The following is a 25,299-nucleotide window of genomic DNA, read 5'->3' as shown; positions in this document are numbered from 1 at the left end:
TTTTCAACAACTCTCTTTGCACATTCAAAACCTAGCAGATGCACTGCTCACCTGTGCTTGTATCCCTGTGTTCATTTGGAGGGCATGTTGTGTTTAGGATTGCACAGTGCTTATTATTGACCCAAACTTTATAGGGAAACTTGCGGGATTCCAAACCCCCTTTTACTGCATTCAGGGTTTATTATTGTCGTTCCCCATTAGTAAAATTGAACTCTGTAAACCAGCAGTAACTTTGACATACACAGGTGAAGAATGTTTGAGTAGCCCCAGTAACCATTACCTTTTGTTTGAGATAATGTACCTGTGTAAACATAGCCACTTGCTGCAGTGTTATATGCCTACATGAAAAAAGTCATCTGATATATCTCTGCTTACATGTGCATTACCTTTACTAATAAGGCTGGTATGGCATATGCAAACTCTCCGTTTCGAAATTATGGCACAATGACCTAACTAACAGCACTTGAGATGTGTGTGAAATAGGATTCTAGCAAAGGTGATGGAGCCTGGGACTCCCTAGTCCTTGAATCCTGCTAACAGGAAATCCAAACTTTGTAACTGGAATAAATCATGCAGCTTTAGGAAAATAGCACCCAGTTTTATTGCAACGTACTTTTATTTCTCTTGCTGCTTTGGAATCTCCTTCTCCCAAATTAGGGATTTTCCCCAAGTGTTATTATTCATGGCATAAGTGAGGATGGTGTAGGCTCAAATATCAGCAGATGCTCTCAACAGGTGTACTGTATAAAGTCACAGAGATGAAGCGCTGGGCAATATGAAAGGAAACTTATCTTTATGAAGAAGACCCATACCAGAACCCACATTCAGATAGCAACAACTTTCCACACATCTTCATGTGCCCTCCCTCCCTCCAACCACAAGGGTTGCTGATCTGCTCTTACATTTTAAACTAGCATAAATACTTGGAAGCGAGATAGGGAAGGGATTTGCACAGAGAGAGTTTGCATATCACAAGACCTCTTAGCACAGAGTACATCTTTGTGTGCTCGGTAAATAAAGGTATGTTGCACTCCACTCTAATATTTTCCCTAAGTGTAGTACTTTGCCTTTTCACGTTGGAATGAATGGAGAGGTGCATTCAGGAACACCACTGACACGTGAGCTAAGCCTACCCACTGAATCTTGGCTGCACTACCAGCATGGCAGAATATTGGCAGGCTGTCAGGGAACAATTGGCCATTACACACACACACATACACATTCACACACACGTTATGTAGAAGACTGAATATTGCCATACTGGGTATATGCCAAAGCTGATTGGTCCCAGCCTTCCTGAAGACTCCTGCAAAAGGAATCGGAAATAGACTGCAAGCATGGTGGTTAACAGCTGATTTGTTTGCCATTTGACTATGCATCTTGTGATGACAGGCGCTTAGGGTAGGTATAATTTGAAACTGCAAAATGAATAATTAAGGTACCCATCCTAGGGGCATCCCAGGTGCCTGAGATGTTTCTAGCTATAATTGCAGGTGTTGTGGAGCATGGGTGAAATGACATCATCCCTACTATCCTCTTTTCTTAATTCTGAGAGTCATGGTAAACAAAACCTGACTTTCTCTTGTTCTGTTGCAGTGTGCGAATTAGCAGACAGGGGATCCCTTAATGCAGGTGTGGGGAATCTTCAACCCTCCAGATGTTGTTGAACTACAACTCCCATCAGCCCCAGTAAACATGGCCAATGACGAGGGATGATGGGAGTTGTGCAAACATCTGGAGGACCAAATGCACCTTATACCTGCCTTAATGTAATCCACAAATTCCACTCCTCGTCTTGGCCAAATCATTCTGCCCCAAAGCCTTCTATAAACAGTAGCTAAGACGGCTGATATGAAAGATATGTGGATGCTTTCATTCCACCGCATTGTAATTTAAGCATGACTTTTCCTGAAGTAAGTATATAGGATGCCTTGTCCCTATCCCTAGACCATAGTTTTAGAGCTGCTTTGCTTAAGATACCCTTTCTCTGTTTGAACTGGCTCTCTTAGACCTCACCAGGCAAAGCCTTTGGCCCAGTCCTCAAGGAATCCTTGGCTGGCTCCCATTATGTCTCCCCATGACTTGAGCCAGCTGACTCCATATATGGCAGAAGGTTCCAAAACAGACAGACCTGGATATGTGTGAAGTGTTGCTGCAGTTCATTTATTGTCCTGGAGCCCACCACTAAAGCAATAATACATACCCACTTTTGCAAATCATGTGAGTGCTTGAGAAGGGATTACTGTTATGTATCCACACTGCACAAACATCACCAAAACACTTCAGGAAAATAAAACCCAAGTAACAAGCTGAGAAGGTTAATTAGAATTGCTACGGCCCAAATGTCCCATCGCATTATGCATTGCCTAGTTACTGTAAATGTTTTCTGCCTTATTTATGTGCGTGAATGATGCTTAGTCCTTAGTTTAAGAGTTATTAACCTCAAAGGGCACGTTTGTCCACTTTCCACTAATAAGAGCTGTTGCAGCTCTGCTGCTTGTGTCTTTGTTTGGAAAGCAAGAAAGGCTATTCTGCCATTTGTCACAGTTCTGCTGTGGCTTTGTGCAGCCTTGTTATGTTGAATGAATTTAGAGCATCCGCAGAGGGTGACTTTGCATTGCTCACCCTTTTCGCAGTGTGCAAAGTCGGCTCAACCTTTCGAATGCAAAATAAAGTAGCAGTCCTCAACTGACAGCCGACAACTGAGTTTCCATCAAAGGATTTGGTCACGGACCAGTCTATCGGGTACTAAGGGAAAAAGTAAACTTTGCAACGAAATGTACCACGGCATAAAAGCTTCATTAGATGAGTCCTTTTGGCAGATTTGCGCACCAGTGGTTTCTGGTGCGGCTGTTTCAAACTGTGAAGCCACGGGGGCAGGGCAAATATTGTTCCCCTTGAGTGGGAATGATTGGGAAGAATGCCAGTGCTATACCTTTCTCGGCCGCAGTCTCTGCTAACTTCCTTGACTGCACAATGACACACTTTGGTCATGGGAGAGAAGCAACATTGGACATGACAACTCAGAGCCAGATCAGTTAGAGATGCGATTCCCTTAGAATTTTTCTCAGAACAAACCTAGTTGGGATAGCATGAAGGGCACTGTTGCGATAGGACGAAGCGTTGTCTTCTTCCACCCAGTGGAAGTTCTGAATGGCACCGGAATACGCAAAGTAAACATGAGCTGGGAAACGCTGGACAGAGCTGAATAAAAAATATATGGTCAGGAGAGTGAAAAGGGATGGTTCAGTAGAAACACTTTTACTCCTTGGGAAAGTAGATTTGAAAACCAGGGGGGAGTGAGAGAGCCTTTTGAAATGTGTTGACGTGGCTGTCACTGGAGGCAAAGAACAGACTTCATTGAGGAGCAGGTGCAAGAAATACCCTTTTTTGCAGCTAAGGAAACTGGCAGCATCTGTGATTGTGCAGCTTCCTCCCTTCTATATTCCTCAGTGGCTTGGTCCATGCAGAGCTTGTCTGAGGCCCAGGGTGGGAGCCTTGTTAGAATAAAGTTATAAACCCAAACAAAAAAGCAGCTGTTTCCTGGATGCCCGCCCCGCTGACTGGCTTAGCCTTCTGAGGCCCAGGGCAAGTGTACCCGGCTTCCCCTCCCTTCTGCTTGGGCCTGTCAGTGACCATACCTACGCTCTCCCTCTGCCCCACTCCCCACAAAATCTTGGAAGATGGTCTAGAATGCAAAGGTTCTGAGTTTGGAGGAGTAGGACATCTAGCACAGCTTGAGTGTTACTCAGAACAGACCTATTGAAATTAATGGACTTAACTTAATCATGGCTATTCATTTCAGTGGGTCTATTCTGAGTAAAACATAGTTGAATATTGCTCTGTGGTACAGTGTGGGATTTACAAGGAGGAGGTCCTGGGTTGAGTCCCTCACAACCCCAGTGAAATGAATCTCCTGGCAATCAGAGCGGACTAGCTTTTCCTCAACCTGGTGCCTTCTGGATATTGTTGAACTGGAACTCCAGCCAACCCCAGAGGAGCATAGCCACTGGTTGGGGATTATGGATTATGTCTAGAGGGCGCCAGGTTAGATAGGGGAGGCTAAGTAGACTGACACTGTGTCAAGCAGCTTAAAATGAACCATTGTTCCAGCATTCGGGACTGTGCCGCTTGTTACATTTCTTATCTCCTTGACTTTGGAATGTCTAGAACACTCTTCTCACCCTTTTCTTTGCAAGTCTGTGCTGCTCATAGCTTTTTCGCGGGCTATGACCCATCTTGGTAACACGAGAAGAAAGTTGTCATGGTGCAGTTTGGTGTACCTTAATGACCTTTCCAGCTGTTCATCAAGTTCACAAACCTAACCCAGGGTTGCGGGAGGTTTAGCAAAGACATAGGACCCAAATCTGGCCCCTTGCTGGGGCAATTTTAGTCTTGTAAAATAGATCCTGGGCACATTTGCTGCTGCTGCTTCTGCTCAAGTTATTTTTGCCATCAAGTACTGGAAATAAAAGTCACTTCCCTTTTTCTTTTCCATGTTATGAACGTTGTTTGCATCCTCTAATGTTCCAGGGGGTTTGCAGTATTTGTACCCAACAAGAATTTTGACTGCCAGGTGGACTGCTTGATTTTCCCTACTGCCAGCTTTTTAAAAGATACCATCCATCTGAGCCATATACTGTGTGTGAAAGAAGTTCTAGGTTTGAATGCTTGGTCACTTCTGCAGTTGCACCCCAGAACTGCAGGGCAGGGGTGGTGCTGAGGTGGGTTCTACCTGAACCTTAGAGAGGTAGAAACTGTGGCCGGTCAGACTTGACCTTAATAAACGATGTGGAGGGTTTTCAGAAATTCAGTATATAGATATACATGGATGATTTATATAAATACTACTAGCTTGTTTTGTGAAGCTGTTGGAAGGATCATTGAGATGATTTATGCATTTGCTTCGGATGCTTTTAAGGTGCAGGGCCCTTAGTATATATATAGATGTTCAGTTTAATGCTCTGTTACCTGTTCAGCATTAGCCACTAGGTGGCAAACCAAAGAGAAAGGTGCTGCGTCGCTTCCAGAGAGCATCTGAAGTCAGGCTTGGATAGGGAAATAAAGTTTCAATGCAGAAGTGACTTGTTGCTCCAGCGCTCTCTCTGTGGGCTGCACTGGGCCAAAGTGTTTCTTTGCTGCTTTCTCTTTGAAATTTCACTAGGAGTTTGGGTTCTCTTACTATTTGTTTGTTGTACAGTGGTACCTCTGGATACACACACCTCCAGTTGCGTATCCTTCAGGATGCGAACACGGCAAACCCAGAAGTATTTTTCTGGGTTTTGTTGCACACGCATGCACAGATGCGGTCCCTCCGGTTGTGGAAACCTCAGGATTTGACTGGAGCTCCAGAATGGATCCCTTCTGCAACAGGAGGTACCACTGTATTTCCTTGGTGGTGAGAGAGGTTGAGGTGGCCTAGGGTGTGCTTGATTGTCTTTGGTTGGCTGTAGTGAGATTTGTTTTTGTATGTGAGTGGTGTGTGTGTGTGTGTTTCTGAATCAGGTTAGTCAGATAGATTCTTATGCTGTCAGCGGATTCCTGGTGTTGTCTTGTTGGGCTATGTATATGATAAAGGGGAGCCATACCCACACATACACTAAGTAGAAGAATAGAGGCATAACCACCTGACCCCACCCCACTCACCATTCCCCTCTCCCCCTCTCTTCTCTTCCTAACCTACCACTGTATGTAACCCTAACGTCTCACAACAAATGAAACTGATCTGTAGAAAACACAACTTGAAGAAAGAGACAACACACATATTTTTGTAGACTAAGAAATCTTTGATAAAAAATATATTTTAAAAAAGAAAGAAAAGAAATCTCACTAGGGGGGTTGTGTCCTCTCCAGAATGAATTGGAAAGCATTGGAATTGGTTTTGATATGTAGCAATTGTGTCTGACACGTGTGGGGGGTGGGTGGGAGGGTGGGGGGGTAGAACTCTATTAGCCATGATCGCTATTTGAGTTGGTATGTATCTGAGTGCCAGTTGGGGAGAGTGTTATACAGGGTGGCCCAAAAGTAGTTGAATCAATGAAATTGATCACAACAGATTATATGGGTACACATAGCTGACACACAAAGTTAAATTTCAGGCTGGCTGTTGGAAAGAATAGTGTGGCCGTTGGAAAAAATAAAAGGATTGTTTTTCTTTACTGATATTGTGAATGATGAGAACTTGAGTCAAGAACAAAGAAAGTAGATTCTATAGCAGCATACCTACTTTTGTGCCCAAAGTTATCCATCAGGGCCAGTGCCGGATTTACATATAAGCTAAACAAGCTATAGCTTAAGGCCCTGCTCTCTTGGGGGCCCCAAAAAATGTAAAGGGGAAAATACCTGGATGTACTTTGATAAAATACATATTTTGTTATGTTCAAATGGCTCTCAATACCTATTAGGTCCATAAATTACAATATAGCATATATTCAACAGAAAAAACAGCGACAAAGGACAGCTGGACATATAAAGGGCCCCATTACCTTCAGTAGCTTAGGGCGTCATCAAACCTAAATCCAGCCCTGATCAGGGCAAGCAATGCGATTCAGGCCCATGACCAGGCATGAACCCAGATGGATATGGGCCAAGATAATCTGTTTCAACGATGAGTACTTGCAGTCGCTGCACCATAACCCTCACAAACCAATGGGTCCAGGGGTGGGCAACTCCAGGAAGAACTCCCTGTGCTCCTGCTCAGGACTGGTTAAGTACACTCTTTGTCGTTTGGTTTAGAAAGAGGTGATGCTCTTGACTCTGTTCCAAATAGGGGTCCCTGTTCTTCAGTCCATGTCTTGCTATCACATGCCAAGGCTTTATACATGAACTCTGTGGCTGTTAGGTAGGTTACGGACAATGCAGTTTAGCGTTGACGTGTGCAGTAGCGAATATTACTGCACCAGGATGAAAAAGATACAGTTCATTTTGTTTCCATTGATTTCATTCCTCCCATCTCTTGCCACGTTGATCTCTGGGCTGGCGTGAAATAAAACAAAAAAAGATGATTGCTTGTGTTCTGATCTCCCATCAGTCTCTAGAAATAAAAGTACGGGTCACAGACTGGAAATATTTGGCAAAAATGAGATCCAAGATGAAAAGGGCAGCACTAAATATCTCTAAGTAGACAAGAAGTTGCCTGCACAAGGATCTGTAGAAAAGGCCCATTGAGAAACGGTGATGCGTGAACTTGGTATTTTCTTTTTAAAGCCATTCTTTTATGGAACAGGAAATGAAATGTGACCCCGTTCGACAGTCAAGAGTGAAATTAACTGGGTTGTAAAACTGATTCCTCTCCCTGCACTGTCCATGCTCGCACCACAGACATCTCTCCTCTTTGGTTTCTGAAAAGTGTTGCAAGCCAGCTCATAGATCAGCAATGGAACATATGCCACCCTTGGGTTTTACTGTCATTGAATGTGTCTTGTTGAGTGGCATGATTTTTTTTTGGGGGGGGGGGAGTGAGCAGGTTGCCTTAAAACACTTCTTCTAATCCATACTGGGAAAACATTAGCACAAAAGCATAATTGCGTCACACAATTCATGGGCGCAAGAAAACAAAAGTGGGGTTGGATGTTTGATTGGTCAGCATCCCACACAGTAGGGTGGGCTAATTTCACGCTGTTGAGGGAAGCCCCAAGGAAGAGAGGAAGAATGGGAGGAGGAAAATGGGGGCAGGGAGCAAAATGGATGGAGCAATGGAAGGAGATGGGAAGGGGAAGCCCTCTGCAAGCACTTGATTGCAGGAGATAGCAGTGTGGTAGAGCTCATTCTTATGGTTCCATAACACACACACACACACAGAGACTGCTTTTGGAACACCTTCACTTTAGAGATGCCACTGACCCTACAATGCTTTCCACCCTAGGACAAAGCTTTTCAGTCTGTCTGGACATTTTAAGTTGGTCAGTTTCTTCTGCTGTATCCCATACCATCCAACATTTCTCCAATAAAAATAGGGGCTAATGATGATGATGATGATGATGATGATGATACCCCGCCCATCTAATTGGGTTGCCCCAGCCACTCCATAATAAAACACAATAAAACATTGAACATTTTTTTAAAAAACTTCCCTATAAAGGGCTGCCTTCTGATGTCTTCTAGAGGTAATATAGTTACTTATCTCCTTGGCTCAGGGATCGCATAACTCCATACCCTCCAGCATTTCTCCTATGAAAATAGGGACGTCCTAAGGAAAACTGGGACATTCTGGGATCAGATCAGAAACTGGGATGGGCTTCTGTAAACCTGGAAAATGGGGACATTTGAAGAATCTGGCATCCTTGATTCCTTTTAATGCTGTTTGTTATTGCATTGCATTGCTTTCCCTATATTTTATGGTTGCATGACCATTTGTCATATCTTTATTGTTCACTGCCATGATATAAGAGCCCATGGTAAGCCTGGTGGATGAGGCCGATGGGCCATCTAATCCATCACCCATCACTCACTGCGGGTAGCCAGATGCCTGGGGGCAGCCGGAAAGCAGGGCCTGATTGCAGCAGCACTCTCTTCCTCTTCTTATTCACAGCAACTCGCATTCAGAGGCATCTTGGGGGTAAAACATAGCCATCATTGCTAGCAGCCTTTGATAGCCTTATTCTCTTTTGAAGAAAGGTGGTTTATTCTTGATGAATAAAATAGAAAATAAAGTGACAAGGGTTAAGGGTTTTTAAGCAGCACGAGCACCTTGGATTGTCCTTCTGGGAGCATGTTCTTCCCTTTCCAGTTTTATGCGCTTCTCTTGCGTTCCAGTCATTATACTCAGTGCACTTTTTAGCACATTCGGTGTGCTTTCAACCTTGCTAGTAAGGCATCTGAATTCCACATCCGGGCCCTGATTGTGCAGAGAGGCCAATGCAGAGAATTACTTGCACACTCACACATGTGTGCGCATCCCAGCACCCCAAACCCAGCAAAACACAGAGGAGACGGGGTCTTTCACGTATGATGGGAGGGGAATGCTTGGTGTGATGTATAGCAAGGAGCCAATTCATTGCCATAAAGATAAATGGAAGCTTTAAAAAATATGGGGCGAAGCTATTGGGTAGCTTGCTAGATAAGCACTAAATATATTACAAGGCATAGCTGGTCGATATTTAAGAGATTAATTTTCAGCCTCTTAAATTACAGCTATTACAAGACGACGTATATTAACTGTGCTGTCTTTGGCCCAACAGGCAGGTGATTTTTGTGTGTTTGTGCGATGTGCTTAGCAGTAATCTGCCCCAATTACAATTTAGAAGTAGAACACAAAGATGAGACAGTTTTGATTGGGCTCCTATTGTTTAAATGGCTTTTTAACTTTCTCTCAGAGTAAATGTTTATTGGACATTGCAGAAGTATGAATATGAGGCGCTTTTCTGTTTTACAGTAGGATTTTAAGAGGATTAAGAACTCGATTTTCCCCCAAAAGCCTTTTCTCAGGTCTAAGGTATGCTCCAGCTCCAGCATTATCACGGAGGTACAGCCCTTAGAATATTTCTGGGTTGCAAGCATCTTAACATCTAACCAGGCACCTGCAGAGTGCACCATCTTAGCCCTGAACAGTAGCCTAGAATGGAGAATACATGTGACTCTAGGCAGCTTTTTAGTGACAGAAGGTGGTGGACCTTAATTTGAGGTTTTGAAACAGAGGTTGGATGGCCATCTGCCAGGGACTGTTTAGCTGAGATTCCTGCATAGCAGGCGGTTGGACTAGATGACCAGTTGGGTCCCATCCAAATCTACAATTTGATTCCATGATTAGCACCTGTGTAGGCTACAAAAACGCACACCATCATCATTGCAGCCCCAGGACCAACTTTGTTTGCCATGCACCATAGGTGCTTTTGCTTTCTCTTGATCTCATCAATGACTTGTAAGTGTCAAATTCTGCAGAAACAGAGAGCCCTTGAGTTGCGCCCCCAAAGTTCAATATAGTCAGACTTGCCTGGAACTCTGTTATTTCACTTTCATTTCATTTCTGCTCCTGATTTCAAACCAGAAGAACTCCAAGATGGCTTTGTACTGAACATAAATAAAATGCAAATACCCAGGGTCAGTTTTGGTTCTATCCATTTCTCATTTTTCCAGTCTAAAATACAGTTCTGCACATTTTGGAGCAGTTTGCCATTCAAAATCAACTCATGAAAATTAATCAGCACTTTAGTGCAAATTTCTCCCAACAAACACATCTTTGTATGAAGTTTTGATTGGCGTAAACATTTTTTTGCAAGCCATTTTCTCTAAATGTTACAAGCAATTTTTGTATGTTATTATCACCAAAACCTTCATTTTTATGCACACTTTCCCCTAACTTATGTATTTTTTGAAACATTGCTGGGAGAGCTGCATTACAACACCCAGATCAGTGCAACTTTTGAAGGCTGTGTTTCAGTTTTCATCTTGGTTCAGAAAGTGCAAATTTGACAAGATTCAACTTTAAACGTGCACCGAATCAAATTTCCTCTCCATTTTTGCTCCATGGTAATATAGCACCCCAACTCAATGAACCATGACATTATAGAGTTGGAAGTGACTTTGGCGGTCATGCACACCAACCTCCTTAGCATATGAATCTTGCAACTGCAGCATCCTTGACAGGTGGTCATCTAGCCTCTGCTTAAATTCTACCGGTTAAGGAGAGCCCATTACCTCCTGCAGAGAGATCTGTTCCATTCTCATTAGGTCAGCGCAGCTGCTCCCAATTACTTTCATACCATCTCACTTCCTCATGTGCCGGCAATTGGACGGTCGGTTGCCAGCGGCACACTCTTTCCTCACTTCCTCTCAGGATTGCAGGTCTTTTTCACTGTCCAAAAATGAAGGAAGGATGAGCCAGGTGGAGCAGCTGGGCTTCAGGTGAGCTGCTGAGTGATAGCATTTAGATGTCTGGGAGGGGAGCTTGCAGCTGCAGGTGGTGGAAGCAGCCTGACTTTCTTCCTCACAAGCCTTACTCAACTCTGCCTCTTGGCCACCCTGCTTCTGGACATGCTATCTGCCACAGACTCTTCCTGCTCACTAAATCCTGCTACCTCTTCAGCTTCCGTCACCTCCTCCCCCCTGTCTGCTTACTTTTCTCCCTCTTACCATTCATCATTGTCCCACTACCAATCCTCTGGCTCTATGTGATCCCTAAATGACTGGGATGACGTAGGCAGTAAGGTGAAAATGTTGCAAGGTGAAAAAATGATCAAGGAATTTTTTTGGGGGGGAAGGGGCCCGAATTATCCCTCCTTTCCTTGTCCACTGTTTCCTGTCTCTTTTTGCAGTTAATTGTCTTCAGCTTCTTGCTTGCTAGGTAAAGGTAAAGGGACCCCTGACCATTAGGTCCAGGCATGGCCGACTCTGGGGTTGCGGCGCTCATCTCACTTTATTGGCCAAGGGAGCCGGCGTACAGCTTCCGGGTCATGTGGCCAGCATGACTAAGCTGCTTCTGGCGAACCAGAGCAGCACACGGAAATGCCGTTTACCTTCCCTCGGAGCGGTACCTATTTATCTACTTGCACTTTGAGGTGCTTTCGAACTGCTAGGTTGGCAGGAGCAGGGACCGAGCAACAGGAGCTCACCCCGTTGTGGGGATTCGAACCGCCGACCTTCTGATCGAAAAGTCCTAGGCTCTGTGGTTTAACCCACAGTGCCACCCGCGTCCCTTAATGCTTGCTACATGGACCCAAACTGGGTTTTGCCTCCCAGGTCTATTTGAAGGTTGCTCTGCCACTGTCTGAAAGGACTTTATGGATTTCTTAAGCCTATTAAGGAACCTTTATATCTTATCTCTTCCTCTTTCCTTTGCCTCCTGTGGGATTTGAAGTGCTGCTGATTTAATACTTCTTTTGCCAGTTGCTCCCTATTGCTTTAAATAAGGTGCAAGTGCCACATTACAAACAGGGACTGCCTCAGAGGCAGTAATTTATGCTAACCATACAGGAAGCAGACCGTTTCAGAGATCTATGTGTTTACAGTTTTGAACCAGGGAGTCATTTGTACCACAAGTGCTGGCGGTTTTTCACATCCCAGGGGAGACTGAAGAGCTGACCAAACTGCTAATATAGTTAGTGGGGTTTGCGTTAGTTGAGAGCTCTGCTGGTGGAGGAATTTCCTTTTATGAAAAGCATGCATTCACTGCCTTGGAAGGCAAAAGCAGGTGGAGATGAGTAATGTGGGCAGTGCTATTCTTCTCGAAACAGAAATGCCTGGACTCACCTTGTTCTCTTACCATGGCAATGGCGCACACCTGAGAGAGAGGTGCCAGGACTGAGTTCTGGAGAGTTCCAGTTGGAAAAAAGCTCTGGGTGAGGGAAATAAAAGTGGTTAGAGGAGAAAAAGCTCAGAACTGAAGAAGAACTAGTTGGATCTGTTGGTGTGTGAACAATCCACTCTTGGGTTTCCATTTCTTTCTGCCTTTTACAGAAAAGTTCTCCCTCATCTTTACTTCTTTACAGAAGAAGAGTTTGGATTTGATATCCCGCTTTATCACTACCCTGTGGAGTCTCAAAGCGGCTAACATTCTCCTTTCCCTTCCTCCCCCACAACAAACACTCTGTGAGGTGAGTGGGGCTGAGAGACTTCAGAGAAGTGTGACTAGCCCAAGGTCACCCAGCAGCTGCATGTGGAGGAGCGGGTAAGAGAACCCGGTTCCCCAGATTACGAGTCCACCGCTCTTAACCACTACACCACGCTGGCTCTCTTTACAGCAGCAGCATTCTAGCTATCTCTTAGTGAAATTCCCATAGCAGGGAAAAACACCATTTGGTTCTGTTTCTCAGAGTCTTTATTATTTACAAAACTTTACACTGGTCATTAAAAACAACAACAACAACAACAATTTATTATTTATACCCCGCCCATCTGGCTGAGTTTCCCCAGCCACTCTGGGCGGCTCCCAATCGAGTGTTAAAAACAATACAGCATTAAATATTAAAAATTTCCCTAAAATGTCTTTTAAAGAGAAGATAGCTGCTTATTTCCTTGACATCTGATGGGAGGGCGTTCCACAAGGTGGGCACCACTACCGAGAAGGCCCTCTGCCTGGTTCCCTGTAACCTCACCTCTCGCAATGAGGGAACCACCAGAAGGCCCTCGGCGCTGGATTTCAGTGTCCGGGCTGAACGATGGGGGTGGAGACGCTCCTTCAGGTATACAGGACCGAGGCCATTTAGGGCTTTAAAGGTCAGCACCAACACTTTGAATTGTGCTCAGAAACATACTGGGAGCCAATGCAGATCTCTCAGGACCAGCGGCCACTCCCAGTCACCAGTCTAGCTGCCGCATTCTGGATTAATTGCAGTTTCCGGGTCACCTTCAAAGGTAGCAAATAAAGCACCATCATCTTTTTCTCTTTTAGCCATCCGGCCAGAGACCTAATGCCGACTCATTCACATGTTCATTTGCACTGACCCAGACTTAGTTGACCACAGGCCCTAACAAGGACACCTGTTGCTGGGGAGATTTTCTGTTGCCTAGCAACTTCTTCAAGGCCATTTTCAAGTTTCTTCTAGAATATTCCAACAGGATCAGGCCAGTGGCCCAACCAGTACATCAACCTGTTCTCACTGTGGCCAACAAGATGCCTTACGTAATTGCCAATAAAATAATCCAAGCAAAAAATGTGGTTTTGTACTAAAAGTGTCCAATGTGTTGTTTAGGGTAGCAAGTAGCAGAAGTTATTTTGGTCGTTGGCTTTCCTAGAGGTTGTGGCATATTTGCAAATGTGAATTTCCTTAAATGTATGCCAATGTAGAATTAGCTATATTGATTAGTGGTGGAATTGAAGCTGTGTTTTTTTATATAAGGTGTAGAGGGGAAACAAACCAGTTTGGTTTAAGATGTCTCATTTTCACAAGTGAAGTACTAAGTAAATAATATTGCATTATGGAATCTGCAGGCATTTGTCACTTGATAGCTTTCCTGATTCCTGTCATTTCGCTGGGAAGGACACATAGGAGGTGCTGTCACCCATTTCAATTAGAACCACATGAAGCATTTTGGTGTTTGGCTTGGAACTAACCTAGCATTTATTCAGAAGGACCAGCTAATAGTGTTTTTAAGCTTCAGTACTCATGCTGTAAAGCACTTTCAAAGATCATGATGCAAAGGAACAAAACGCAACTTATCCACAAGATGAAAATCTAAAGATTGGCTTTAATTTTTAATGCTAGTGCCTATGAGAAGATACATATTGCCGAGGAGGGTGGAGAGGAGAAAAATTGCAAAAATATGCAGTTCTCTGTGAAAAATGTATTGCAAAAATTGATTTTTTTTTTTTAAATGAAGGCAGGTAATCTAATGCAGCCCAAAATGGGGGGTGGCTGCTCAACCAGGTTTTAAGTGAACAGGGTGCAAAAGATAAATTACAGAACAAGGGAGGTTTGGAAGGAATTGTTGAGAGCAAGCTGAAATACTGTGGTGCATTGAGGCATTATGAAATATAGTTGGGGGATGGGATGATGGAGATGTATTGCAAGAAAGGATTTACAATGATTATTTCTCAGGAAGCAACTAATAATATCCCCAAAACCTTACTGGTGGCATCTCTCTGTTGCAGCATCATACATCAGCCATCTGCCCTTGTATGCAAGGAGAACACTTTTCATATCTTGCTTGTCAGATAAATTAAGAGGCAATAGCTAAGTAACTGCCCAGATTAATAGTTTATCCTAGACCTACACAGGCCACCTCTGAAGCCGAGCCCACTATTGATGGCTTCATTAAAAGAGGAGTATCAGTTATAACTAGACAACAATGAGTTTGGATGGGACAAAGTTTCCAGGGGCTAAATTGACAATGAACTTCCAGTGACGGACCATCAGGTCTTGTTTTAATTCTTAACCGTGGTGGAATCAATATCAAATCCATAGTAATTTGCTGGCCCACAGGCAGGATGGCTTTATGAAAGGTGTTAAGAAGGCAGCTGGAAGTACAGTTGTACCTTGGAAGTCAAACAGCTTAGTTCCCGAACGTTTTGGCACCTGAACATTGCAAACCTGGAAGTGACTATTCCGGTTTGCGAACTATTTTTGGAAGCCAAATGTCCGACAGGGCTTCTGTGGCTTCCGATTGGCTGCAGGAGCTTCCTGCGGCCAATCAGAAGCTGTGCTTTAGTTTTCGAACATTTTGGAAGTTGAACAGACTTCCGGAATGAATTCTGACCTTTCTTCATCCCAGCTCTAGGAACCCTGAACTGTACTAACCCTGTTAGTATTTCACGCCTCCAATGCTGCAGATGAGATTGGTGTAAATCACATGCCTGTCTGGGAAGAGTGTGGGAACGGAAGACAGTCTTATCTCTTCCCCTGTATGTACTATTTGTACTGTACTTTTGCTTTTACTTGTTCCTGTTCTTCTCTCAGAGCTGGAGAGAAAGGACGCCATGACTCCTTTGGCTGTACATAGTGTGTAAATAAATACAGAGATTAGCTCTACAATGTCTCACACTTCTTGCTGTGTTATGCTAGAAGATTGTTGTTGTTGTTTAGTCGTTTAGTCGTGTCCGACTCTTCGTGACCCCATGGACCAGAGCACACCAGGCACTCCTGTCTTCCACTGCCTCCCGCAGTTTGGTCAGACTCATGTTTGTAGCTTCAAGAACACTGTCCAACCATCTCGTCCTCTGTCGTCCCCTTCTCCTTGTGCCCTCAATCTTTCCCAACATCAGGGTCTTTTCCAGGGAGTCTTCTCTTCTCATGAGGTGGCCAAAGTATTGGCGCCTCAGCTTCAGGATCTGTCCTTCCAGTGAGCACTCAGGGCTGATTTCCTTCAGAATGGATACGTTTGATCTTCTTGCAGTCCATGGGACTCTCAAGAGTCTCCTCCAGCACCATAATTCAAAAGCATCAATTCTTCGGCGAACAGCCTTCTTTATGGTCCAGCTCTCACTTCCATACATCACTACTGGGAAAACCATGGCTCTAACTATACGGACCTTTGTTGGTAAGGTGATGTCTCTACTTTTTAAGATGTTGTCTAGAAGATTAGTGTGCGTATATCATTTGATACATGTTGCTGAAGCGCACTGGAGAGGAAGGGAACTGCCTTTTCCAGAGCTGCGCATACCGGAGGACGCTCGGAGTTCGGGGGCTGCAGGGGCACCCCAGGGCGTTTTCCAACACACCGCAGCATGTGTTTGAGCAGTGATGTCTGACTGAAGCAAATAACTCAAGGGATTAACCTTTTGCAAAAAGTAAATTCCATAGAGCCAGATCCCATAGCTCATGGGGGAGTGGGGAAACTTTCCATTATTCCTTTTGTACCTGTAAGTGTTCTTCAAGCTCTGCAGAGCCACATCTGCTTCTATTGGCATAAATGAAAGAAGCTCGTTTTAACGAGATTCCTGAAGCTCCATATCCATTTCCCCTTCAAACCTTGCACGTATCCACGAGAGGATATTATTTTCAGAATTGCAGTTCTCCTGATCGATCCTTTGTTATTGTTGTTGTTTAAAAAAATGTGAACTGCCAGTAAAAAGTTGCAATTATAATTGACTGGCATGTGACACTCTCAAGGCCAGCACCTGATTTCACAGGGAAATCTTTGAAGCTTAAAAACACTTGATGGTCTGGTAGCGTCTGACACTGACATGACGCAAATATGGACCTCTTCAGCCCCTTGGATGGGAGATTACTGGGATCCTCAGGGACCAGATCACCATTCAGGGTGCTAATCCCCAGAGTGAATCTTCTTTATCAGCAAATTACTGTGTTTTCATATATCTGTACGTGAGCAGCTGTGTTTATCTTTCTGATTTGTTCATGTGTATTATGTGTAATACACATATGTTCAGTTTTAGCTGTTTATCATTAGTGGTTCCTAGCCTGATCTAAAGCATGGTTTACTTAGAGGGAAATCCCCCAGAGATCAATGGAACTTACTTCCTGAAAGTACACACTCTGGATCCCACTACAGATCAGCTTACAGATGCTTCAGGTTACAGACTCCGCTAACCCAGAAATAGTACCTCGGGTTAAGAACTTTACTTCAGGATGAGAACAGAAATCGTGTGGTGGCAGCAGGAGGCCCCATTAGCTAAAGTGGTACCTCAGGTTAAGAACAGTTTCAGGTTAAGAACGGACCTCCAGAACCAATTAAGTTCTTAACCAGAGGTACCACTGTATATTTGAAGGCCAATGGGATTTTAAGCAGCCCATTGTGGGATCACAGTAATTGTCACCAGTGTAACTAGACTGGTGTTTAAAGACGCTTCAGGGTTCTGTCTTTGTGACTTACCTCTCCTCTCAAAGCTCCTCCCTTAATTCAGGATGTAAAAGCTCAACTGAACTTCACAGATGTGCCACATTGTAGGAAATTGAACCTTCACTGAACAACACAGTGTCTCTTTCTCTCTTACTCCTGAAAGTTTGGTTCAGAGATCCCAAACACCCCTGAAGCAAGATGCTATGTTTACACTGGCCTTTACAGAACTAGTGACAGTAAAACAATGTAAAACACTTCACTTCAAAGCTTGCCTTTTCAGCAGCTTAATCTGCTCATTGTGTAGTGCCTTCCGTTTCCAGAAGACAAGCTGGTTTGTGTGTTTTTAAATATCCTATCTTCAGTTTCTGTCCAGACTAGCAAAGGAAGGTCTTCTACAAGAAGAATTTGGAGCTGTTAGATGTAGGTCACTGGTCTCTCATCTTACATTAACAACAACAAAAAATGAGAAAGAAAGCAGCCCTCAATCTAGATTGCTTTTTCCATCATGCCTGTATGAAAATTCATACAGAAATTCCGGACATATGGCAACCCAGTGATAAGCTGACTCGGAGAAGATCTGTTGAAATGAATAGACCTAATTTAGTCACTTCCAGTAGTATTTATGGCTGTGCTCTGGATAAGACTAGCATTGGAGATAACCCTCAGCTGGACAGCTCAGTTGGTTAGAGCATGGTGCTGATGATAATGCCAGGGTTGCAGGATCGATACCCCCTTAGCTGCATTTTCCTGCATTGCAGGTGGTTTGGGTTTGATGATCATCATGGTCCCTTCCAAATCTATGACAAGGAAGAACAAGTTTAAAATGTTGGTCAATACACTGTGGATAGAATTCAACAACACACTAATTGTTCCATTTCTGCAAGCATTCCAGCTTGCCAGATGGAATGGGACTCCATCCCCTTCCCCACATGCTGTCTTGGGGTTTTTCCTCAACCCTGCAATGAGCCAATTTTGGGGGAAAGGCCCTGTTGTGCAAGCAGAGGTCCTTAAGCAGGGCTTCCATTGATGGGGCTGGTTAGTTGAATACAGCCCTGTGTGTCCTTTTTAAATGGAGGCTACAGTGGTACCTTGGTTCTCAAACTTAATCCGTTCCAAAGTCCGTTCCAAAACCAAAGTGTTCCAAAACTGAGGCACGCTTTCCCATAGAAAGTAATGCAAAATGGATTAATCCGTTCCAGACTTTTAAAAAGAACCTCTAAAACATCAATTTAACATGAATTTTACTATCTAACAAGACCATTGATCCATAAAATGAAAGCAATAATCAATGTACTGTACTATAAAGTAAATAAGAATGTATTGCAGATGATAAAAATTAAAATTGTTATTTTTTCTTCCCTGCCCTGATGAAAGTCATTGTTTGGATGGGGGGCTTTTATCCCTTTCCGCAGTCACACAATCAACCGATCAGTAGCTGCACTGGGTTCCACACAGTCACAAAAACAAATTAACCGAAAAAGCCTCAAAAACAAAATTGCAAAATAAATAGCAAAAACAAAAGCACCAAACTTAATCCGTTCCGGAAGTCCATTTGACTTCCAAAATGTTCAAAAACCGAGGCACAGCTTCTGATTGGTGCAGGCGCCCCAGAAACAATAGCCGACAGCCGCATTAGATGTTCGGCTTCCGAAAAACGTTTGAAAACTGGAACACTTACTTCCAGATTTTTGGCGTTTGAGTACCAAGGCGTTTGAGAACCAAGGTACCACTGTACTTGAAAGCAGGATTGATCTACATTGAAGTCTCCTTGCCCTGTGGTACTTCTTACAATTGCCCTCTCAGAACCCCCTACTAGCTCAGCTTAGGAAGCATTCTGGCAATACTATGAGTTTCTGTGACTTTGTTGAATTCTTTGAATTGTTTTGATGAATTTGTTGTTGTTGTTTTGCTTTATGTGCTATTGTGATTGATGTTGTAATGATTGCAATGTTTTTTCATACTACTATGATTATTGTGAGCCTCCTTCAGCTCAGCATTTGTTATTGGAAGAGCAATATCCAAATATTAACTCAAGTTTAACTGATCACTAACATGTTTGCATTTATTTAACATTCTTTTAACAACAGCACTTTAAATTAATGCTGTAATGTTACCTTGGCGTTCAGCACTATCCTGTACCACAGGCATTTTGTCACTGAAGATCTTCTGCTGAATTATAGATTTAATATGTGCAATAGGAGTTACATTATTCATTTATAAGTGCTGTAATCACGGCGTATTAATAATACACTTGTCGTATTAATGTTCAGAGAAGCAGGGAGATACCTAAGGAAGGTAATTTGGAGACAACATAGTCTCTGTACTTGATTTTAATGTGGCATATACATTAATTAGTATCTGCATTTGGTCTTTATTAATTACTTTACCAACCGAAACACAGTTTTGGGTCTACACTATAAATTGGGCATGTGTGTAGTGAAGACTTGTGAAGGAATTAAATTAATAGCAGTTCATATTACATTCAGCCGATTTGATTCTCATATGTGCAAATGAAAATTACAGGACTGGTCTGTGTTAACCCTGTTCAGATGGATTTTGGCTGCAACCAACAGGATGTGGCAACATGTGAGCCTTTGCTGCTGTTGTTTATTACCTTTATTTGCTACTTACTGCAAAAATGTCTCATAGTGACTTAAATTCTCCCTCTTTCCTTCCTTCCCCTCTGTGTGGGCTTCCAAAATGCCACAAAATGTGACTCCTAAGCAAGAAAGCATGCGTGTTTACATAGGGGAAATGCACAAGTGCGTTGTAGTGGCATTTTTTTGTTTGTTTGTGTATTATAGGGTTGCCGTATTTCAAAAAGTGAAAATCCAGACAGTTGAGCTGGGGGGGGGGGGCAAAGTTGTTGAGCTCAAAATTTTTAATTTTTGAACTTTTTTAAAAAGGAAATTCACCAAAAAAATCAACACTTCTGACATGAGTTGCCATACGCCTGTGTTTCCCTGGACATTTTGACACTCTTCAGACGTTCCAGTAAGGTCTGGGAAATCCCGAATGTATGGCAGCCCTATTATGACTGTATACTACTGAGCACTTACTTTTTCCCCTCTAAAAAGGCACTGGAAGGGAATAGTTAGAATAAAAGTTATGGGGAATACTCATCAGGCCTTTCCAGAAAACTCCTAGAAATCAGCATTTAAGAAGTTGGTAACAGTGATGCGAGCATATTACCTTTATTTACAGAGGCTGAAGGAAGTCTCATCTAATTAACTCAGTCACTATCATCTTCCACCTGGCTTCCCCTTTCCCTAGAGGCTAGTCATCTGCATTCTACCATTTGCTTCTAAATGTCTGCTTCACTCCATTCCCCTCCCTCCCTCCCTCCCTCCCTCCCTCCCTCCCTCCCTCCCCCCTCCCCCGGTCCCCATGCATGACCAAGCAATCTGAAAGGTGTATGACATTTGACCTGTGAAATACCAGAGAATAAAAGGAATGGCAACTATTAGAAGAGGAAAAACTTTGCATGGCTCACTAATAGATTTCCAGCTGTAAGAAGAGCACCCCTCAGGCCTCCTCATCAAGATTAGGTCTATTCCATGGTCAGCTGAAATGTTCAGAAGCTCAGGCTCAGAAGTCCTTCGAGGAAAGAAAAAGGATAGTGTTTAGATATTCATCATCATCATCATCATCATTTAAAAAGTATACTGTCAGGCGGTGAGGTGGTTGCTCACGAGTAACCAGGCAGGACTCTGACCTGTCTTTGGCAGGTTTTTATTTGTGCAAACTATTTACGGTGCAGGACCAGAAAGTTCATGTCCGTCTCAATCACTTGCAGATTCCGGGAGTGGCCTCTTCCAGTTTCCCCTCCACCATAAGAACTTAGACACCCCAAATCTCCGCCTTCTCTCCTTGCGTTTCACCCCTCTGCATAAACTGGGCGACGGAAACGGCATGCCTGTTTCCTGGCCAGCCGGGCTAGGTAAGGCGCTTGGGCTCTCGGCAGCATCTTTGAGCCCTCCCCTCGCTCGGCTTTCCCATTCCCCCTCTGCTCCACTGGAGGTGTGGCTTTCCCCACTGCTGGATGAGGACCTGCTCCTCAGAAGTGTGGGCGGCTCTCTGTATACCCCAGCCTCCCTCCCCTGTCCCGATGGCAGCCCCCTGACATATTTGTTGTCGTTTAGTCATGTCCGACTCTTCGTGACCCCATGGACCGGAGCACACCAGGCACTTCTGTCTTCCACTGCCTCCCGCAGTTTGGTCAAACTCATGCTGGTAGCTTCAAGAACACTGTCCAACCATCTCGTCCTCTGTCGTCCCCTTCTCCTTGTGCCCTCAATCTTTCCCAACATCAGGGTCTTTTCCAGGGAGTCTTCTGTTCTCATGAGGTGGCCAAAGTATTGGAGCCTCAGCTTCAGGATCTGTCCTTCCAGTGAGCTCTCAGGGCTGATTTCCTTAAGAATGGAGAGGTTTGATCTTCTTGCAGTCCATGGGACTCTCAAGAGTCTCCTCCAGCACCATAATTCAAAAGCATCAATTCTTCAGCCTTCTTTATGGTCCAGCTCTCACTTCCATACTACAGTTCCCATCATCCCTGACCACTGGTCCTGTTCGCTAGGGAGTTGTAGTCCCAAAACAGCTGGAGGGCCAAGTTTATCTGCCAACTATGAAATGCAGCAGCTTGCAATGGGTTTTTTTTTGCCACTAAATTAGTTTTCCATGCAGGAAGGATACCACCCTTTACTCTCAACCTCAGCCTTATGAACATGCACTGCTATTTTTACATTATGGCATTGCAATTCGTGCTCCAGTTTTCTGGCACCAGTGGGCCTCATTATGCTATACCATGTTTGACCAGAGCTGGTAGCAATCTCTGATTCCCCGTATCAAAACGACCTATGCTAGAGAAACAATAGGGGATTTCCAAAATCATTACTACAGAATTGTAACTGCCAGCCCCGACCCCACCAAGTTAAATCCCACCCACGCCTCAATATCATCCTCAGAGTATGGCTGAACAGACAGGTCACTTCTGAGAAACTCTGCTCATTCACACTTTTGCCTTGACCCATATTTTGATCATGTTGTGTACCGATTAATTTCCCCCAGGTCCAAGAGCTTTTCTTGTTTCCACGGCTGTGCCTTGCAAAACTCCAAGCTTACCCACTGAATCGGATCTTACCCAATGTGCAGGAAATCCAAAGAGAGGTTTTGCTTAACCGAGCTTCTTCAGTTCAGCAGGTAAGATCAGATTTTTGCAAGGCACAGCCACGGAACAACAAGGAAAGCTCTTGGATGTGGGGGGATGAACCACTACACAATATGATCAAAATACAGGTCAAATGAAAGTGCGGGTGAGCCCTTGATCTCCTCTCTACCCAGGACTTAGCAGAATCGATTGATGCGTGTACTAGGTTTAGATTGTAAGATTTGCTGTAACTAAATCTGTACCAAGACCTGCCCCTCAATTCCTGAAGTTTCCTTCCCTCACCCCAAAAGAACCTTCTGTTTTCCTGTTTCATTTGCAGAGTAATTTAGAATTCTTTTAAGAAGTTGTTTATTGTTTTGGTGGGACACGGGTGGTGCTGTGGGTTAAACCACAGAGCCTAGGACTTGCCGATCAGAAGGTTGGCGGTTCGAATCCCCGCCACGGGGTGAGTTCCCGTTGCTCGGTCCCTGCTCCTGCCAACCTAGCAGTTCGAAAGCACATCAAAGTGCTAGTAGATAAATAGGTACCGCTCCACTGTGCGCTGCTCCGGTTCGCCAGAAGTGGCTTAGTCATGCTGGCCACATGACCCAGAAGCTGTATGCCGGCTCCCTCGGCCAATAAAGCGAGATGAGCGCCGCAACCCCAGAGGCGGTCACGACTGGACCTAAGGGTCAGGGTTCCCTTTACCTTTACCTATTGTTTTGGTAGCTGCAGAACTGAGTTTACTTGTTGATCCCAGGTGGCTGAAGGTAATGAGTGTTTCCATTCAACATATTGCCAGCACCCTGCAGCCTCCCCAGCTGCCTGAGATCAGCGGTGGAGCATATGCCAGTGCTGCCCAGGGCGGGTGCGATCCGGAGGGGGGTGGGGCATGCTCCCGAGGGGGGCAGGGCTTGGAGGATGCCCTCCCAGGCACAGGATAGCCACTTGCCCTGCAGCCAGGGGTGGAGCGAGCCGCTGATGGCGGACATTCGGCCTGCTGCCCACCCACAACTCCCCAGCCTCTCCCAGCTGTCAAAACAAAGGGGGAGGGGGGAAGCTGCTGGCAAAGCGGCACAGCTCCACCCTTCCCCTGACGGCTTGGGAGTCGCAGGCAGGTGGCTCGCCAAATGTCAACCCCCCCATAGGCATGCACCCAAGGAAACGGGGGCAATTGGCAGGCCCCCAGCTGGCTCCAGCCCACCAGCCGGTGTGCCAGATGAACTCCGGTCCTTGGTGCAGCATAAATCTTCAGCACAGGCTTCAGAAGACTGAGCACGCTATTCAGCAGAGAAAACGCTGCGCAAACAGAAGTGGTACGAGAGGCTGTGTGAGCATATTTACAAGCAGGTATATTCAGTGTTGTTGTTGTTTAGTTGTTTAGTCATGTCCGACTCTTCGTGACCTCATGGACCAGAGCAAGCCAGGCACTCCTGTCTTCCATTTCCTCCCGCATTTTGGTCAAACTCATGTTTGTAGCTTCGAGAACACTGTCCAACCATCTCGTCCTCTGTCATCCCCTTCTCCTTGTGCCCTCCATCTTCCTCAACATCAGGGTCTTTTCCAGGGAGTCTTCTCTTCTCATGAGGTGGCCAAAGTCTTGGAGCCTCAGCTTCAGGATCTGTCCTTCCAGTGAGCCCTCAGGGCTGATTTCCTTCAGAATGGAGAGGTTTGATCTTCTTGCAGTCCATGGGACTCTCAAGAGTCTCCTCCAGCACCATAATTCAAAAGCATCAATTCTTCAACGATCAGCCTTCTTTATGGTCCAGCTCTCACTTCTATACATCACTACTGGGAAAACCATGGCTTTAACTATACGGGCCTTTGTTGGCAAGGTGATGTTTCTGCTTTTTAAGATGCTTTTTATTCAGCGTAGATCAGGACAAAAGGAAACATGTCTGATCTCATTCATGTCCAAAGCAAAACAGAACAGCACAAACGGAAGTTCCCAGCATACTGTGCTGGAATGTAAACAGACATGTGACATGCAACACTTCCACACGTCTGTCTCTTATGGTGGAACGGAATTCACAACAGATGACACCCGGGCGGTCCGCACCCACCTTCCTCCGCCACTGCCTGAGATTAGTGTGCTCACTCATGTTATTTTTAAGGGAAGTCCTTCCTTGACCTTAAAACAAAAAAACTTTGCACACTGATTTATTTGAAAGTAAAACCCATTTCACTTCAAAAATGCAAAACAAGTTTCATTTTTTAAAAAAAGAATGATAAACAGTTGTCAGGTAGACGTATAGGAAAAACCCAGCTGAGGACATCATGGGGTTTTCAAGAAGCACTGATACCCTGGAAAGCTGCTGAATGCAGGCCATCAGAGACCTGTAGATTGAAAGGAAAGACACAGGAACACCATCAGCCACTTGGAAGCCAGGTGAGAGTAAAAAAACAACCTTTGCATACCAAAATGAAAATTCCACCCACGTTTTCTCTCCCCTTTTATAATTTTCAAATGCAACTTCTGCTCCCATTAATTGATGGAGAATGTTTGGGGGGAAATGCAAGAGAAATTTTCGGCACAGCATTAGCACTGGAGATGTTAAATGGACTGGCTGGAGTAATTTTCTTCTTTCCCTGCGTTGTATTTCATTGTTTAAAAGCATCCTGCTAACATCCATTCTTTTGGAAGGGAAAGGAACATCTTACTCTGCCTACCAAAATAAATTGTTGCCTTTAAAAACTGTTGGTTGTTGACGCTGCAGCTCGGCTGATGGAAGTCTCGACTTAATGAACAATAGCGTCCAAAGTCTTACCATTTATTTTTCCAGTTCCTCAGAAATGAAATGCCTCTCTTGGTGGCTGATAACGGAGGCGTTTGTTGTTGCTCCCATAGATTCTTACAACCTATGCAAACTTGACTGGCATTCCACTTCAGTGCTTTATGTGGGCTTATACTAAACAAATATAAGGCCTAGCACTCTAAACACAACAGTGCCTAGCTTTAAGAACTGAGTTTGCTTGATTTC

At 44.4% G+C, this 25,299-nt stretch overlaps 1 protein-coding gene and 1 long non-coding RNA gene across 9 annotated transcripts in view; one reads left to right on the top strand and one right to left on the bottom strand.

Annotated features, from left to right (window-relative positions):
- Positions 1 to 25,299, top strand: part of ARHGAP24 (Rho GTPase activating protein 24) — a 415,666-nt gene that overhangs the window by 289,186 nt on the left and 101,181 nt on the right. The gene's annotated exons all lie outside the window — the stretch shown is intronic.
- On the bottom strand, positions 9,176 to 12,297 carry LOC308485499. Its single transcript, XR_013990573.1, has 3 exons — positions 12,187 to 12,297; positions 10,636 to 10,792; positions 9,176 to 10,001 (listed from the first exon to the last, which is right to left on the bottom strand). It is a non-coding gene; the product is annotated as an uncharacterized lncRNA (long non-coding RNA).

Source organism: Podarcis pityusensis (genome assembly GCF_964106645.2).
Source record: "Podarcis pityusensis genome assembly, chromosome: 9".
NCBI lineage: Eukaryota > Metazoa > Chordata > Lepidosauria > Squamata > Lacertidae > Podarcis > Podarcis pityusensis.
Note: the sequence above shows the minus strand (reverse complement) of the source record. Positions and strands in the feature narration are given on the sequence as shown.